Here is a 17616-nt window from a genome sequence, read left to right on the forward strand (position 1 = left end):
TTCATTGGTTGTAAGTAGTTCCCCTTGTTGAAGCATAAAATACTTAAAATACTACAATAATAATGTAGGAAATTGCAAGAGCCTCTCGCCTAATTACCTTTTTATCTACTTAAGAGAAGGCCTTCATTGTTCCTATAGGCTTCTTTTTTTCTTATTCACATTCAGATGAGGGTACCACACCGTAAGTGATGTGAAGATAACAACAACAAACAGCTCGCATTTCCACTCATTTATCCTACTCGCTTCATAAAATACCGTTAATTATTGTAATTATTCTACTAAAAAAAATATCTCGACCCTACTTCGCTTTAGGTGAACACTAAAAAAAACGTTTTAAAAATTACTTATTAAGTTTATTAACTACGATGCCACCACTACTGTTTTGCGTGAGCGTTGCAGGAATATCGTTTTTTTCTTCTTCTTTCGTTAAAGCAGTCATTTTCGCACAACAACTTAATTTAAAACAATTTTCTAGATTATGACTTTGTTAGGTGGCTGGCTACCTTCGGGGCTGCCTGATAATTGTTTTTCGCTGCGTGTTAAAAGTTTTCAACGCAACAAAAAAAATTACTCTACAAATGTTATCTTCTCTTCATGGAGCCCAGCTTAAAATGTTTGTGTTGCCATTAGACCCTTTTTGTCGGTGGCGGTGCTGCTTAAGCGATTGTTAATGTTCAATGCCGTAAGTTCGATTTGTACACACATTTTCCCCAATGCTATTGCCGAAGAGATGCTGGTAAGAACCAGCATTACCAGAAAATTGTTGTCACTGTCATTGTTGCCGTGTATCTCTTTGTTGGGTGTCATGTTACCAATGTGTGGGCGTTTTTCTTTTCTTCTGCCATTTTCTGGTGTGGCTGGGAGGCAGGCTGGTTGGTTGCTTAATTTCGCTTTCGCGAAAACATAACCATTAAACATGTTAGTTTGTCGCAGACATGCAATTTATATTGTTGTCGCATAGGCTTCTATTTTTTTTGCATGGCCCCTTCCCTTCTTTAGCTTTGTAATTTTTCATTTAGAAGCTTTTCACTTTTCAATCTTTGTTCTTTTATTGCAATCTTTTGCTGCTAACCCTGCAACTGCTGCTGAGATTGTTAAGAGTTGCAATATTTTTATTTTATTTTTGTTGAGTTGTCTACTAGATTTTTTGTTGTTGTTGTTAAAGAAGTGATTGGCGGCTTACTTAAGATAGTGCTAAGAAAGCACTTTGTTGTTACCAAGTGCTGAACTGCACAGTGGTATAAATATCTTTACGCTCAGAAAAAAAGTTGATTTAACAAATATATGTTTTCGTACAGGAACCTATGCTAGCTCAAACTACTGTAGGGGGGTTACTGCATAGCGGCAAAATACCTTGCGTCTTCTGTTTGCCGTTATATTGTCTGCTCTGTTGCTACACAGAGGACCTAAGGTATTTTTTTGCTACATAGAGGATAGAAGATCTTCTATTGCTACGCAGAATACCCAACGTCTTCTCTTCTACACAGAAGATCAGAGCTCTTCTGTTGCTACACAGAAGATCGAAGGTTTTCTTTTGCTACACTAAAGACGTGAGGTCTTGTTTTGCTACACAGACGACCTAAGGTGTTCTTTTGCTACACAGAATACCTATTGTCTTCTTTTGCTATTCAGAAGACCTATTGTCTTCTTTTGCTACACAGAAGACCTTCTTGTCCTAAACATAAGACCTAAGGCCTTCTTGTCCTTCTTGTGCTACACAGAAGACCTAAGGCCTTCTTGTGCTACACAGAAGACCTAAGGCCTTCTTGTGCTACACAGAAGACCTAAGGTCTTCGTTTGCTACACAGAAGACCTAAGGTCTTCTTTTGCTACACAGAAGACCTAAGCTCTTCTTTTGCTACACAGAAGACCTAAGGTCTTCATTTGCTACACAGGAGACCTAAGGCCTTCTTTTGCTACACAGAAGACATAAGGTCTTCTTTTGCTACCAGAAGACCTAAGGGTTTCTTTTGTTACACAGAAGACCTAAGGTCTTCTTTTGCTACACAGAAGACTTAAGGTCTTCTCTTGCTACACAGAAGACCTAAGGTCTTCTTTTCCTACACAGAAGACTTGATGTCATCTTTTGCCACACACAAGACTTAAGATCTTCTTTTGCTACACAGAAGACCTAATGTCTTCTTTTGCTACACAGAAGACCTAAGGTCTTATTTTGCTACACAGAAGACCTATGGTCTTATTTTGCTACACAGATGACCTAAGGACTTCTTTGGCTACACAGATGACCTAAGGTCACCTATTTTGCTACACAGAAGACATAAGGTCTCCTTTTGCTACACAGAAGACCTAAGGTTTTCTTTTGCTACACAAAAGACCTAAGGTTTTCTTTTGCTACAAAGAAGACCTAAGGTCTTATTTTGCTACACAGAAGACCTAATGTCTTCCTTTGCTACACAAAAGACCTAAGGTCTTCTTTTGCTACACGCAAGACCTAAGGTCTTCTTTTGCTACACAGAAGACCTATTGTCTTCTTTTTCTACAAAGAAGACCTTAGGTCTTATTTTGCCACACAGAAGACCTAAGGCATTTTTTTGCTACACAGAAGACCTAATGTATTCCTTTGCTACACAGAAGACCTAATGTCTTCTTTTGCTACACAAAGAACTAAGGTCTTCTTTTGCTACATAGAAGACCTAAGGTCTTCTCTTGCTACAGAGAAGACCTAAGGTCTTCTTTTGCTACACAGAAGACCTAAGGTGTTCTTTTGCTACACAGACGACCTAAGGTATTCTCTTGCTAAACAGAAGACCTAAAGTCTTCTTTTGCTACACAGAAGACTTAAGGTCTTCTTTTGCTACAGAGAAGACCTAAGGTCTTCTTTTGCTACATAGAAGACCTAAGGTCTTCTTTTGCTACACAAAAGACCTAAGGTCTTCTTTTGCTACACAGAAGACCTAAGGTCTTCTTTTGCTACACAGGAGACCTGAGGTCTTCTTTTACTACACAGAAGACCTAAGGTCTGCTTTTGCTACAGAGAAGACTTAAGGTCTTCTTTTGCTACAGAGAAGACTTAAGGTCTTCTTTTGCTACCGAGAAGACCTAAGGTCTTTTTTGCTACACAGAAGACCTATTGTCTTTTTTTGCTACACAGAAGACCTGAGGTCTTTTTTGCTACACAGAAGACCTAAGGTCTTCTTTTGCTACACAGAAGACATGAGGTCTTCTGTTGCTACACAGAAGACATAAGGTCTTCTGTTGCTACACAGAAGACCTAAGGGTTTCTTTTGCTACACAGATGACCTAAGGTCTTCTTTGGCTACACAGAAAACCTAAGGTCTTCTTTTGCTATACAGAAGACTTAAGGTCTTCTTTTGCTACACAGAAAACCTAGGGTCTTATTTCGCTACACAGAAAACCTAGGGTCTTATTTCGCTACACAGAAGACCTAAGGTTTTATTTTGCTACACAGAAGATCTAAGGTCTTCTTTTGCTACACAGAAGATCTAAGGTCTTCTTTTGTTACACAGAAGACCTAAGGTCTTCTTTTTGCTACACAGAAGATCTAAGGACTTCTTTTGCTACACAGAAGACATAAGGTCTTCTTTGGCTACAGAGAAGACCTAAGGACTTCTTTTGTTACATAGAAGACCTAAGGTCTTTTTTTGCTACACAGAAGACCTATTGTCTTTTTTTTTTGCTACACAGAAGACCTGAGGTCTTTTTTTGCTACACAGAAGACCTAAGGTCTTCTTTTGCTACACGGAAGACATAAGGTATTCTGTTGCTACACAGAAGACCTAAGGGTTTCTTTTGCTACACAGATGACCTAAGGTCTTCTTTGGCTACACAGAAAACCTATAGTCTTCTTTTGCTATACAGAAGACTTAAGGTCTTCTTTTGCTACACAGAAAACCTAGGGTCTTATTTCGCTACACAGAAAACCTAGGGTCTTATTTCGCTACACAGAAGACCTAAGGTTTTATTTTGCTACACAGAAGATCTAAGATCTTCTTTTGCTACACAGAAGATCTAAGGTCTTCTTTTGCTACACAGAAGATCTAAGGTCTTCTTTTGTTACACAGAAGACCTAAGGTCTTCTTTTTGCTACACAGAAGATCTAAGGTCTTCTTTTGCTACACAGAAGACATAAGGTCTTCTTTGGATACAGAGAAGACCTAAGGTCTTCTTTTGTTACACAGAAAACCTAAGGTCTTCTTTTGCTACACAGATGACCTAAGGTCTTCTTTGGCTACACAGAAAACCTATAGTCTTCTTTTGCTATACAGAAGACTTAAGGTCTTCTTTTGCTACACAGAAAACCTAGGGTCTTATTTCGCTACACAGAAAACCTAGGGTCTTATTTCGCTACACAGAAGACCTAAGGTTTTATTTTGCTACACAGAAGATCTAAGATCTTCTTTTGCTACACAGAAGATCTAAGGTCTTCTTTTGCTACACAGAAGATCTAAGGTCTTCTTTTGTTACACAGAAGATCTAAGGTCTTCTTTTGCTACACAGAAGATCTAAGGTCTTCTTTTGCTACACAGAAGACCTAAGATGTTCTTTTGCTACACAGAAAACCTAAGGTCTTCTTTTGCTACACAGAAGACCTAAGGTCTTCTTGTGCTACACAGAAGATCTAAGGTCTTCTTTTGCTACACAGAAGACATAAGGTCTTCTTTGGCTACAAAGAAGACCTAAGATGTTCTTTTGCTACACAGAAAACCTAAGGTCTTCTTTTGCTACACAGAAAACCTAAGGTCTTCTTTTGCTACACAGAAGATCTAAGGTCTTCTTTTGCTACACAGAAGACCTAAGGTCTTCTTTTGCTACACAGAAGATCTAAGGTCTTCTTTTGCTACACAGAAGACCTGAGGTCTTTTTTTGCTACACAGAAGACCTAAGGTCTTCTTTTGCTACACGGAAGACATAAGGTATTCTGTTGCTACACAGAAGACCTAAGGGTTTTTTTGCTACACAGATGACCTAAGGTCTTCTTTGGCTACACAGAAAACCTAAGGTCTTCTTTTGCTATACAGAAGTCTTAAGGTCTTCTTTTGCTACACAGAAAACCTAGGGTCTTATTTCGCTACACAGAAAACCTAGGGTCTTATTTCGCTACACAGAAGACCTAAGGTCTTCTTTTGCTACACAGAAGACCTAAGGTCTTCTTGTGCTACACAGAAGATCTAAGGTCTTCTTTTGCTACACAGAAGATCTAAGGTCTTCTTTTGCTACACAGAAGACCTAAGATGTTCTTTTGCTACACAGAAAACCTAAGGTCTTCTTTTGCTACACAGAAGACCTAAGGTCTTCTTGTGCTACACAGAAGATCTAAGGTCTTCTTTTGCTACACAGAAGACATAAGGTCTTCTTTGGCTACAAAGAAGACCTAAGATGTTCTTTTGCTACACAGAAAACCTAAGGTCTTCTTTTGCTACACAGAAAACCTAAGGTCTTCTTTTGCTACACAGAAGACCTAAGGTCTTCTTGTGCTACACAGAAGATCTAAGGTCTTCTTTTGCTACACAGAAGATCTAAGGTCTTCTTTTGCTACACAGAAGACCTAAGGTCTTCTTTTGCTACACAGAAGATCTAAGGTCTTCTTTTGCTACACAGAAGACCTAAGGTTTTCTTTTGCTACACCGAAGACCCAAGGTCTTTTTTTGCTACACAGAAGACCCAAAGTCTTCTTTTCTATACAGAAGATCGATGGTCTTCTGTGGCTACACAGAATATTGAAGGTCTTCTAGTGCTACACAGAGGACTTAAGATTTTCTGTTGCTACAGAAGATCGAAGGTCTTCTGTTGCTACATAGAAGACCAAAGGTCTTCTTTTTTCTGCGTAGACTACCCAAGACCTCATGACTTTAATTGCTATACACAAATCCAGAACAGAAGATTCACGGTCGTCTGTTGCTACCAAATTTTCCAAATTTTGTTTTGAGTGTAACTATCTCAATAAACGTAATCCATAGCACTATTGATACATTATTGTGTTGAAATTTTTAACGCAAAGCTTTTAGAAATCGACAACATGGTATTAACACTCGTGGAACACTTGAAGGGAGAGGCTAAAAAAAGACTAGACACCAAAAGACTTAAATCGCAAGTAGACGACAACCTACGACATGATCAGATGACACAAACACATACAGGATGATAAAAACATTTTTTCTATCGCAAAAAAAGAACAGAGATAAATAAAAACATCTACTAGACATCTTGCAAAGATGCACAGGTAGGTAGGAAGATTTCTCATAATTTAGAAATTGAAAGTTGGATCTTCCTTAGGGGGGAAGCATATGGAATTTGCGTAGGTTTGAGAAAATCTTACAAAAAATATAATTGCATGTTAATGTATCTTCTCATTGATAGTGGACGGAGAATAATCTCTTTCGATAAAAAGTAAAACATTTTCCATAATAAAATTTCCAAAAGTCAAGTTTCATGATGCACTTGTTTGCTGCATCCATTTCCATGTGTTACGCCACGGTATGTTAGAAATTTAAATTTTTATTATGTGCTGTGTTATTTAACCTCAGCTAGTTGCACTTGCTTTATTTAAATGCGACCTTTTTTCGATTGTGGTTCTCCGCAACTCAAGCCAAACAAGAAGAAGCCACCACAACCATCCTCAGATTATATTCAACAATCACGAAAAACTAAAGCAAAAATGCTGCTTCGGCAGCATTGATTATGGATGCATTACATTATGTCCTTATAAAACAATGAACCGCAGCATCATGAATAACTTGTTTATTTCTTGATTGGTTTCTTTGTTCGCCGTGGCGCAACATTCAAACCATAACAAATGAGCTAAAATACTGTCACTTTGCATAATTTAATAGCGCAAACAAACAATTTAACAATAAGGTTTTGCATTTTATTGCCATCGCTGATCTTCACTGGAATTTGTAAATGGTCGGTGGACTATTGTTGAAAATGGTATAATTTTTCAGGGATATTTTAGGCGAGAAAATATATTCATGTTACTGATCTGACAATTGTAGAAAATGAGAGGCTTAAGGGCAATGTGAAGGTGTACGAGAAGTTGGTGAGAATTTTTCTTTTTAGTGCGACAGTGAGGCCTTTCGGGGCATGTTGTGCCTTCCACATCACCTGTTATGAAGCCTCCTGCTACATCGATGGTGAGTATGCCTGTTGACCGAAGCAGAAGAGCCTCTGTTGGCCGATTGTTCCCAATTTTATTTGGTCGCACTAGCATTTTTTAGAGCTTTTATATCATTATGTCAGGAAGCATGGGCCTGTCCATGAAAAATAATAGATATTTGTAATTAGAATTCCAAGGACTAACTTCGATAAAAATTCAAAACAATCCTCGAACAGCCCTTAACCTGAATTAAAGCGAACATTTTCAACTTGTGTATTGTTACGACGAGTAAAGGCTGCACCAATTCTAGTTGCTCCGTTTGATAGTTATCGTGTGAGACAAACATTCTAGTTGGTCACCTGTAAACAGGACCAGAAGGACTACCTTCGCAAAAAAATTCTTGAACAACACTTAAACTGCACTTAAGAGTATATTTTGAACTTTTTTTGAGGGAGTCATCGTGCTCATCAGTCGTTTTTGTTGGTGCCGACATATTTTTTTTGGGAGATTTTGTGCTCTTCGCAACAAACATTTAAAACCACATTAGTCCAATAACCCATTACAAAGTAATGTAAACAAGTCAACAGTAAGCTACAAAATTATGGGTTATGCCTTAAAAAATTGTACAAAGCAAAACTACTTATTTTATTCATTACTACGCAATCAGTACGGTGACACAAAGCGTGTGCAAAATCGAGAAGGTAGTTTGAGTTATAAGTAGTTAAGGCTACCAAAAATACCGTATTACGGCGGTTCGGAAACTTCTTAGCCTATCAATGAAAGAGAATAGTTAGTTTTTCAAAAATATTTTTATTTTTCAATATAATCTCCTGAAACTTCAACGCTTTTCGAGCAATTCTATCCCTTGATTAAAATAGTCTTCCTCAAGGTCTTCAAAATAGTGTTTCACAACTGTAATTGCATCTTCATTTGAGGTAAAACGCTTGCCAGCAAGGAATTTTTTTAGATTTGGGAACAAGTAAAAGTCACTGGGAGCTAAATCAGGAGAATAAGGTGGGTGGTCAAGCAACTCGTACTTTAATTCGTTGATTTTAGCCGTTGTTAAAACACTCTTGTGCGCTGGTGCGTTGTCTTGATGAAAAATTATGTTTTTGTGTTTTAAGCCAGTACGTTTTTCTGGAATTTGTACATTTAATTGAACCAAAAGTTTGCAATAGTACTCTGAATTTATTGTTTTACCCTTTTGCAGATAGTCAATCAATAAAATACCTTTGAAGTCCCAAAAAACCGTTGCCATAACCTTACCAGCCGATTGAATTGTTTTTGCCTTCTTTGGGCACTTCATCCAGCTTTAGTCCATTGTTTGGATTGTTCTTTTGTCTCTGGAGTATAGTGGTGGATCCATGTCTCATCAACAGTTATGAAACGACGCTTAAAATCCATTTCGCTTAAAACGATCCAAACAAGCTTGAGAAATGTTCATTCTTATGCGTTTTTGATCGACTGTTAACAAATGCGGCACCCATCCTGCAGAAAGCTGTTTCATCTGTAGTTCTTCATGCAAAATTAAATGGACTCGATCATTTGAGATGCCCATGATATTAGCAATTTCACGCACTTTTATTCGTCGATCATTTAATACCATATCATGCACTTTGGCTACAATTTCTGTTGTTGTTGCTGCTTTTGGACGTCCACTACGTGGTTCATCTTCAATGCTTGTACGACCACGTTTAAATTCAGCAACCCAATTTTTTACTGTTGCATATAAACATTGTTTATGTAAATATTTAATGACAGCACGCATTTCTAATTTTTCCATTGTAAAAAAATTGCGGATGCGTCTTTTTTGAACACCTGTTTCTATATGAGGGAGTTGCCAGATCGAAACAAAATTTAACATGTGTTCATAACAGAGATGAAAGTTTCCAAAACACTTAACTTTTTTCTGTTTATAAGAAGTTTCCGACGTCAATATTCCACCGAAATGGCACATTATCTTACCGAAATATAGGAAATTTGGTATTTAGTCTTCTTTGAGTCTAAAAACTTTCCGTCAGAAATTTGTCGGTATAGATCGACGTTTTGAAATAGCCCCCATAGAACATTGCCTCACATTGTTTTACCGAAATTGCTGAAATTTAGTATTAATTCTTCTTCATACACGAAAGGAAACTAATTATTCCATTTTACTTCAATACAACTTGTGGTGGAGGGTATAACAAGTTCGGCCCGGCCGAATTTAACGCCTTTCTTACTTGATTATTTCATTTCATTTTTATTTTATTTTGTTATACCCTATACCACAATGTGGAAAAGGGTATAATAAGTTTGTTTTCCCAAAAATTCATGTAACGCCGCGAAATATTCGTCGTAGACCCCTCATGTGGTATACCAAACTTCATATCTCGACGAGATAAAGCGATTTAGCGATGTGTGTCCGTCCGTCCGTCCGTCTGTCCGTCCATTAAAAATTGTAATCAAGCTAGAGGCCGCAATTATGGACCGATTGTCACGAAATTTAGTATGGAGGTCGGGTTTGGACCAGAATAGAACTGATTAGTTTTTGGCGATGATCGTGAAATGTTAAAGGGATGAAATGGACCAAAAACAAAATTTTTGCTCGATTTTGTAGCCGCTCTGTAGGTCGCAATAATAGTCCGATCGGCGCGAAATTTTAAACGTAGTTTTGGTTTGAGATGAAGAAGTAGCGTGCAAGTCAACGGTATGATCGGATAATATTTAGCGGGTTAAATTGATCAAAACTTTTGTGTGAAAATTGGTAAAATTTCTAATGCACATCTTATAACAGCTAGCCCGGAAAGCTAGTGCACAGGGATAGTGGTATAGGGTATCACATGGTCGGCCCCGTCCGACTATAGTCTGTTCTTACTTGTTTTATTTTATTTTATTTTATTTTATTTTATTTTTCATTTTATTTTTATCTTATCTTATTTTATTTTATTCTATTTTATTTTATTTTATTTAATTTTATTTAATTTTATTTTATTTTCTTTTATTTTATTTTATTTTATTTTATTTTATTTTATTTTATTTTATTTTATTTTATTTTATTTTATTTTATTTTATTTTATTTTATTTTATTTTATTTTATTTTATTTTATTTTATTTTATTTTATTTTGTTTTATTTTATTTTATTTTATTTATTTATTTATTTATTAACAATTATATTTATAAATAAATTACAAATATAAAATCATAAAGAAGCTCTGGCTACAAGGCCTTAAGCTATATTTTATTTTATTTTATTTTATTTTTTATATTATTTTTATTTTATTTTATTTTATTTTATTTCATTTTTATTTTATTTTATTTTATATTATTTTATGTTATTTTAGTTTATTTTATTTTATTTTTGTGTTATTTTATTTTTGTGTTATTTTGTTTTTATTTTTTTAATTTTTATTTTATTTTTTTATATTATTTTTATTTTATTTATTTTTATTTTATTTTGTTTTATTTTTTATTTTATTTTATTTTATTACATTTAATTTCATTTTATTTTATTTTTGTGTTATTTTATTTTTATTGTATTTTTATTTTATTTTTATTATATTTTTAATTTTATTTTTATTGTATTTTTATTTTATTTTATTATATTTATATCTTTTTTATTTTATTTTGTTTTATTATTATTATTTTATTTTATGTTTATTTATTTTTATTTTACTCTATTTTTATTTTATTTTATTATTATTTTTTTTTTTTGTTTTTTGATCATTACTCACTTTTAATAACACCAGATTCTTTTCATTTTTTTCTCGCGTCCCATTTTTACTTGTCTTATTTATCATTGCCAAGTAGAAAATAATGCTAAGATGATAAAATGTTTTGTGGAACGGATAGCTTCCACACTTTGTAAGAGACCGGAGAGACTTATCAAGATGGCGGAAAAATAAGCAAGAGAGACACAATCACTTTGCGAAAGAGAACAGTGATATTCAAATTTGCTAAGTACAAATAGAAACTGAAAACTAATTTTGTGGAACAAAAAAAATATCACTTTTCAAAATAGCTACATTTTGATAAGTGCAAAGTGAAAAACGATAAGTTGTTTCGTGGAATAGGACCCTGATCTATTTTTGGAAGAAATATTGATATTGTTCGGACCACATCGATTATAAATTCGTGTTTCTCTAAAGTTTTACCAGATAAAATTACTCCTTTCAGTTATGTATATTGATCTACCTTATCTAAGTATAAATATTAGCATTCATTTCGGACGACATTCCATCATCCATCATCCTTCATTTCACATTTCCTTTAACCATTCATTTGTTCTTATTATCTAAACGATTTCACACAATGCAATGAAAAAACGAACAGAAAACAAACATACAAATGATCATCATAAACAATAACAAAAATGTATTATTAAATTTTATTAGTCATCATGTTTCTCTTTCCTTCCTACAGTCAAATGATGATTTCCATTGCTATTCTGCTTACCAAACATGTAAATTTCCTGTCTATGATTCTCGAACAGAATTCTTTAGCATTGAAATTCTTCTTTACACATAAAGTCTAGACTAGATTTTTCTAAGGGTTTTCTTTTGAAGACAAAGAAAAAAAAAATGGTACTGCTTGCAATTGTACAGCAACAATGGTCATCATCCCATAGTCCTCAACATCCTTGTCGGTAAAGTCCTCTACTTTGTTTTTTTTCGTTCTGTCCATCCGTATTGTTTGTTTTGTGAGTTGGTATGTTGTTTTTTGTATGCCAGAATATTATACCACCACTTGCTTTGTGGAGAACCAAGGTTTAGTTAGACAGACCTGCTATCACTATTACAAAGTCGGAGTTATATGTACTTTATTTTGTTTTCTGTTTTTTTTTTTCGTTTCATTTGTTCGTTCGTTTTTTACTTACTAATATTTACTTTGGCAAATTACATGCATGCAGCATATTGTTTGTTTTGTGTTGCATACAATAAACATTAAAATTTATGACTTTTTGTGGATCTTTTCCAATTTTTCTCCTAAGTGGAGACTTGATTTTTTCCAAAATTATTGAAATTAATTTGAAAATACTATTTTGTACTGAAACTTGTATTAAACAAGTGAAAATGTATCAGTCGGTTTTGCCGACAGAGATATGTATAACCTCAGCCTGTGTGAATTAAAATATTTTTCCCCCAAAAAATGTACGTATTTAGCGGGTTTTCAAAATTTTGGGCGTATGAACCGACAGAAATATGTTACCTAAAGGAATGGACCGACATATTGCATTTTGGAAGTGGGTCTTATTTTGGGAGCAATTCATCTCACCCTCAGCTGTCATTTCAGTTGGTCACCATATAATTTAGAGATTTGGGCCATATTATCAGGAAACATAGACTTGCCCACGGAAAACATATTATTGCTGTAAACAGGACCACTAAGAATACCTTCGGTATAAATTTCCAAAGGATCCACGAACAGGCTTTTTACCGCACAAAAAAGTTGAAAATTTCTGTGGGTGGTACCCCAAGAAGTGGACCGATAGGGCCCACATAAACTAAGTATGGACAAAATATTTCGAGATTCAATGTTTGGATCGTTTGCTCCGTTCAAGAGATATCGCGCGTGCAATTTTTAGCGGATATTTTCCAATATTGTGGGCGTACCGTACCGGAAGAAATATCGCTTCGAGAGTTATCGTGGGCAGCAGCCACAACATATGCTGTTTTTTTAAGTTTCGGGTCATTTTCTCAACTCCTTCGGGAAATTTGGGGAAAGTGCAGTTTAGGACCTCCTATCGAATAAGTTTTTGAGTGGCAAGTCCATACCATTCAAAAACTTATTCGATAGGAGGTCCTAAACTGCACTTTCCCCAAATTTCCCGAAGGAGTTGAATTAAATATGTATCCCATATTCCAACCGGATTTATGTCGTAGAGATATTACGACGTGCAAAGTATGGATCAAATCTGTTACTGCATTCGAATGTTATCGTGCACACCATTTTAGCGAAAAGTTTTGAACTTTTGTGGGGAAGGTACCCCAAGGAGTTGATCGATATGGCTTATCTTAGAACTTGTTTTATTTTTTTTTTGCAAAGTATGGGACCGAATCGGTTTATCCGTTCGAAAGTTATCGGGCGCTCCATCCACTACACATGATGCCATAGCGAATTTTTTTTACAGCTTCGTTGGGGACTTACCCGAAGGAGTGGACCGATATAGACCATATTCGAACTTGATTTATGTCTGGTAGAAATATTACGACGTGCAAAGTATGGATCAAATCGGTAAGTCCCTGCGAGAGTTATCGTGCGCATAATTTTTACAACAAATTTTAACTTTTCTGGGGGAGGTACCTGAAGGCTTGGACCTATATGGCATATCTTCTAACTTAAACTAAATTTGGAGAAAATATTACGAAGGCCAAATTTTGGACGGAAGATCTGTTCGAGAGTTATCTTGCGCTTCAACCACTCGGTGTCGTTCGGCACCTTTCAGGCTATTTTCTCAGGAAGTATGGACTTGCCCCTGATGAAACGTGTACCGTCGTAACTTTGTAAATTAAAGCGTTTCGAAAGCATGTCCTAAACTGGACTTTTCCGAAATTTTTTGTGGAAGGTACCCGAAGGAGTGGACAAATTGAGTCCATATTGGAACCTCGTCTAAGTCCGGTAGAAATTTCACGATGTGCAAAGTATTGACCGAATGGGTTACTCCCTTCAAGAGTTATTGTGCGCACGCATTTTCCGAATATTTTCGAACTTTTGTAGAAGAGGTACCAGAAGGAGTGGACTGATAGAACGGTTCAAACTTAAACTAAGTTTGGACAAAATATTACGAATGCCAGTGAATTATGGTGCGCTCCAGCAAGCAAGACGGACGGACATGGCTAAATAAACTCCAAATTGTCTGAAACGGATTTCGTCAAAAAACATACTTGGGGTCTAAAATCATTATTTCGATGAGGCACATTTTGCCCGTATGAAAGTGTATACACCCTCGTTAGCATAAATGCTGAGGGTATAAAAATCTGTGTTTAAAAAGATTGTGAACTGACAAAGCGATTTTTGTTGAAGGAACTTGCTTTCGCTGCCTCAGTTACGACGGTACACGTTTTTCAGGGGCAATGCCATAGTTCTTGAGAAAACAGACCGAAAGGTGTAAAAAACCCCTATGGCGCCATATGTAGTAAGTGGAGAGCACGATAACACTCGAACTGATCAACCCATTTGGTTCAAAATTTGTTTTTGTCTAAACTTTCAGTTCGAAAATGGACAATACCGGTACACAACCTCCGGTACTTCCCGCCAATATTTAAAAAATGTTCACAAAATTGTATGTACGATATTTTTTGAATGGGGCAACCCTCTAAAATGGTTCATATCGGTTCTCTCCTTTGGGTACCTCCCCCACAAAAGTTCAACATTCGTGTCTAAGTGCGGTGTAGGGTATGTTCGAAGATCCTTTAAAAATGTATACCGATACGGTTCGTTGTGGTCCTGTTTACAGCCACATTATGTTTTCCGTGGACAAGTCCATGCTTCCTGTGGTACTGGTCGAAAAGTTATACGATGACCCACTAATATGACTACACGGTGCGCCTTAACTAACTTTAAATGAAAGGTGGTTACACCTGGTAAGTTTTTGCGGATTCTGAAACTACAAAGTTCATAGATGAGAAAAACGAAAAAAATCGGCGGAGGGATTTTCTAATAAATCGCAATCAAATTTCAAATTTTTATTGCTTTATTACACTGTACAACAAAATCGAACTTTTTTTAAAATTACAAGAAACCCCGCACAGATTATGAAAGAGGGCCGAAAAAAAGAAGACACGTGTATCGACGTTTTGAAAGTTTGCGTCGGGAAGTAACCTAAATAGGCGTGGCAAGTTCCACCCATTTCTACAGGTTTTGAAATATTCGATATCAGATTCCTTGGAATCCTTGCATTCTAGGTATAAAGTGTCTTTGGCAATATTGCTGATAACAATGCGGGGTAACTTTTTATGAAAAAAAATTAACCCTCATGCGAGTCAATAAGGGGGTCTTTTTGGCCCCTTTTTCAAAAACTTTTAAAAACTCCTGATCTGATTAAATTGACTGAATTAACCCTAGGATCTGACATACATGTGTGTATCATAAATGATCATAACAAATTTAGTTAGGATATGGCTATTTACTTCGATTTCAAGGGTTAATTCAGTCAATTTTATCAGAGCAGGAGTAGGTGCCATCATTAGAGTATTTAGGACCATACCAAAACCGTGGATGTTAGGACTCGTATGTCGGATATATATTCACTGGACTATCCCCGCATTTTCACATACAATATCAGGAACCTAGGACTTATCCTGATGACATTATTTTAGTTTATAGTACTAAAATACGTAATTCTTCAAAGTCCGATATGGGTTATCAATATTTTCCCTATATATATTCAAAATAGATATTTCAAAAACAGTTTTGATCGAGCACACATAATCTTCTGAAAAAATTTATTATCAAAAATCTTCAATAAAATATATTTTGTGGCCGCAGATAACGAAATTTGAATAAAAACGGTAGAATTTGGCCCTAAATCATATATAAAAAGCGAAAGCTTCTGGAGATGTTAAAAAAATAGATACAAATTTCTTTTGTTCAGAGACTCATAATGAAATTTGATTTGGAACATTTCTTGTTTTGACACAATCCCCAAAAAGTGAGGTAGTTTAGGAGATTTTGCCTCACTATGGAACAAATTTTAATTAAGAGTCTAAAAGTTTAACAAATAATTTCTACCTATAATATCTAATTTTGTAACGTCATTTTCTTAACAAAGTATTTTACTCAGATATCTAGTTTGTTCTGGGACTTACAATGAAATTTTGTGTAGAATATTTCTTCTTTTAACACCTTTCGTCTAGAACTAAATTTCATGTTACTTTCATGCATCAACTCGAAAAAAGAGCAAAACAAATTTATTCAAAAGTATTTGGGTGTTTTGTTGACAAATTTGATGTATATATATTTTTTGATATATATTGCAAATACATATTTCATTTATTGGGCGACTTATATTGAAATTTGATGGAGATTATTTTTGTCTTTGACGTCTTCTATCTAGAATTAAGTTTTGTGGGACAAAACTTAATAAACTCAGATAAAGTACAACATTAACCCTAAAACGTGATTTTACTTTTGGCAGATTCCTAGCGTTTAGGTACGATTTAGAGTTTTGGTGTATTCGGGGACCTAGAGTAAAATTTTATGACAAATAATTTTGTGGAATATTTTGATCTGATACGATCTCATTTTAAAGGAATTTTTAAACGTTTTTGAAAAAATGGACCAAAAAGACCCCTTTATTGACTCGCATGAGGGTTAATTTTTTACACAAAAAGATACCCCGCATTGTTGTCAGCAATATTGTCAAAGACACTTTATACCTAAAATGCAAGGATTCCAAGGAATCTGATGTCGAATATTTCAAAACCTGTAGAAATGGGCGGAACTTGCCACGTGTCTTCTTTTTTCGTGTCTTCTTTTTTTCGTGTCTTCTTTTTTTCGGTCCTCTTTCATAATCTGTTATGTTTTCACGATTTTGCTTGGAAACCGTAAGGCCTATCAAAATGGGGTTAGAGCAAATGTGTTAGCAGTGAAAATTCTCTGCAAGATTGACCTTAATGCTATTTTCATAGGTTTTACCATTTTTGGGATATAGAAGTTCAAATTGGGACAATGCACTGACGGTATCGTCTCCTTATAAAACAATATCGTGAAGGGTGTACCTTAACTAACTTTAAATGAAAACCGCTTACACCTGGGAAGTTTTTGCTGGTTCTGAGACAGCAATGTTCATAGATGAGAAAATCTAAAAACAAGAAAAAAATCGCTAGAGGGATTTTTAAAAAAATGGCGATCAAAGATTGCAAATGTTTGATAAACACGTTTGTAAATATGACAATTCCTTTATCAACAAAAATCAAACAAAATTTAATCGAATATTTGAATTTGTTTATCAAATCGTTGTCCATTTTTTTCTGTGTATGCAATATTTTTAACAAAAATCTCAAATCCAATTTTAGATGTACTCTTTCAGAAGAAAAAAATATCTTCTTAAAAATATTGGTAATTGCTTTAAAAAAAAAAAATTCGGAACATTAGTTATTTTGGTCTGCACATCTAGGGATAACCCCTTAAGAAAACAATAAAGCTATTTTTGATGGTAAATATTTGCGTTTTAATTATTAGGCCATAAACTTTTCTAGTTCCTCTCGTAAAACCCAATTTGATGCTTTTCTCCATTTCTATTCCCAATACCTAATGGTTTAGTCGGTTTTATACCCTCAACGTTCCACATTCTTTCAAATGCATGTGCATATGTATCTGTTTGTAATTCTTAGAAAATTACCTCACAACAAAAGTAAATCTTAAGGTTTGATTTCATTCATTCGGTCATATCAACTTGAAATGCTTGCTGCCAACGAAAAGAAATGGAAAAAATACCGTTGGTTGGGTGGTAATTTGATACTCAAGTCTCGATGCTGGTGAAGTGATGATGCTGGCAGTAAAAGTGGCACCAATCTCCATTTAAAAGACCATAACACCCTCAGCTGGAAATGCACGATACAAA

The 17616-nt window shown here is 35.1% G+C and overlaps 2 protein-coding genes across 9 annotated transcripts in view; one reads left to right on the forward strand and one right to left on the reverse strand.

Annotated features, from left to right (window-relative positions):
* The window catches only part of Atg16 (Autophagy-related 16), a 611817-nt gene that overhangs the window by 193176 nt on the left and 401025 nt on the right, over window positions 1-17616 (forward strand). The window lies entirely within an intron of this gene.
* LOC141389322 (uncharacterized) overlaps window positions 1-17616 on the reverse strand; it is a 263625-nt gene that overhangs the window by 138871 nt on the left and 107138 nt on the right. The window lies entirely within an intron of this gene.

Source organism: Musca autumnalis, unplaced genomic scaffold (assembly GCF_047663935.1).
Source record: "Musca autumnalis isolate F117 unplaced genomic scaffold, ASM4766393v1 scaffold_1, whole genome shotgun sequence".
In the NCBI taxonomy this organism is placed as follows: Eukaryota; Metazoa; Arthropoda; class Insecta; order Diptera; family Muscidae; genus Musca; species Musca autumnalis.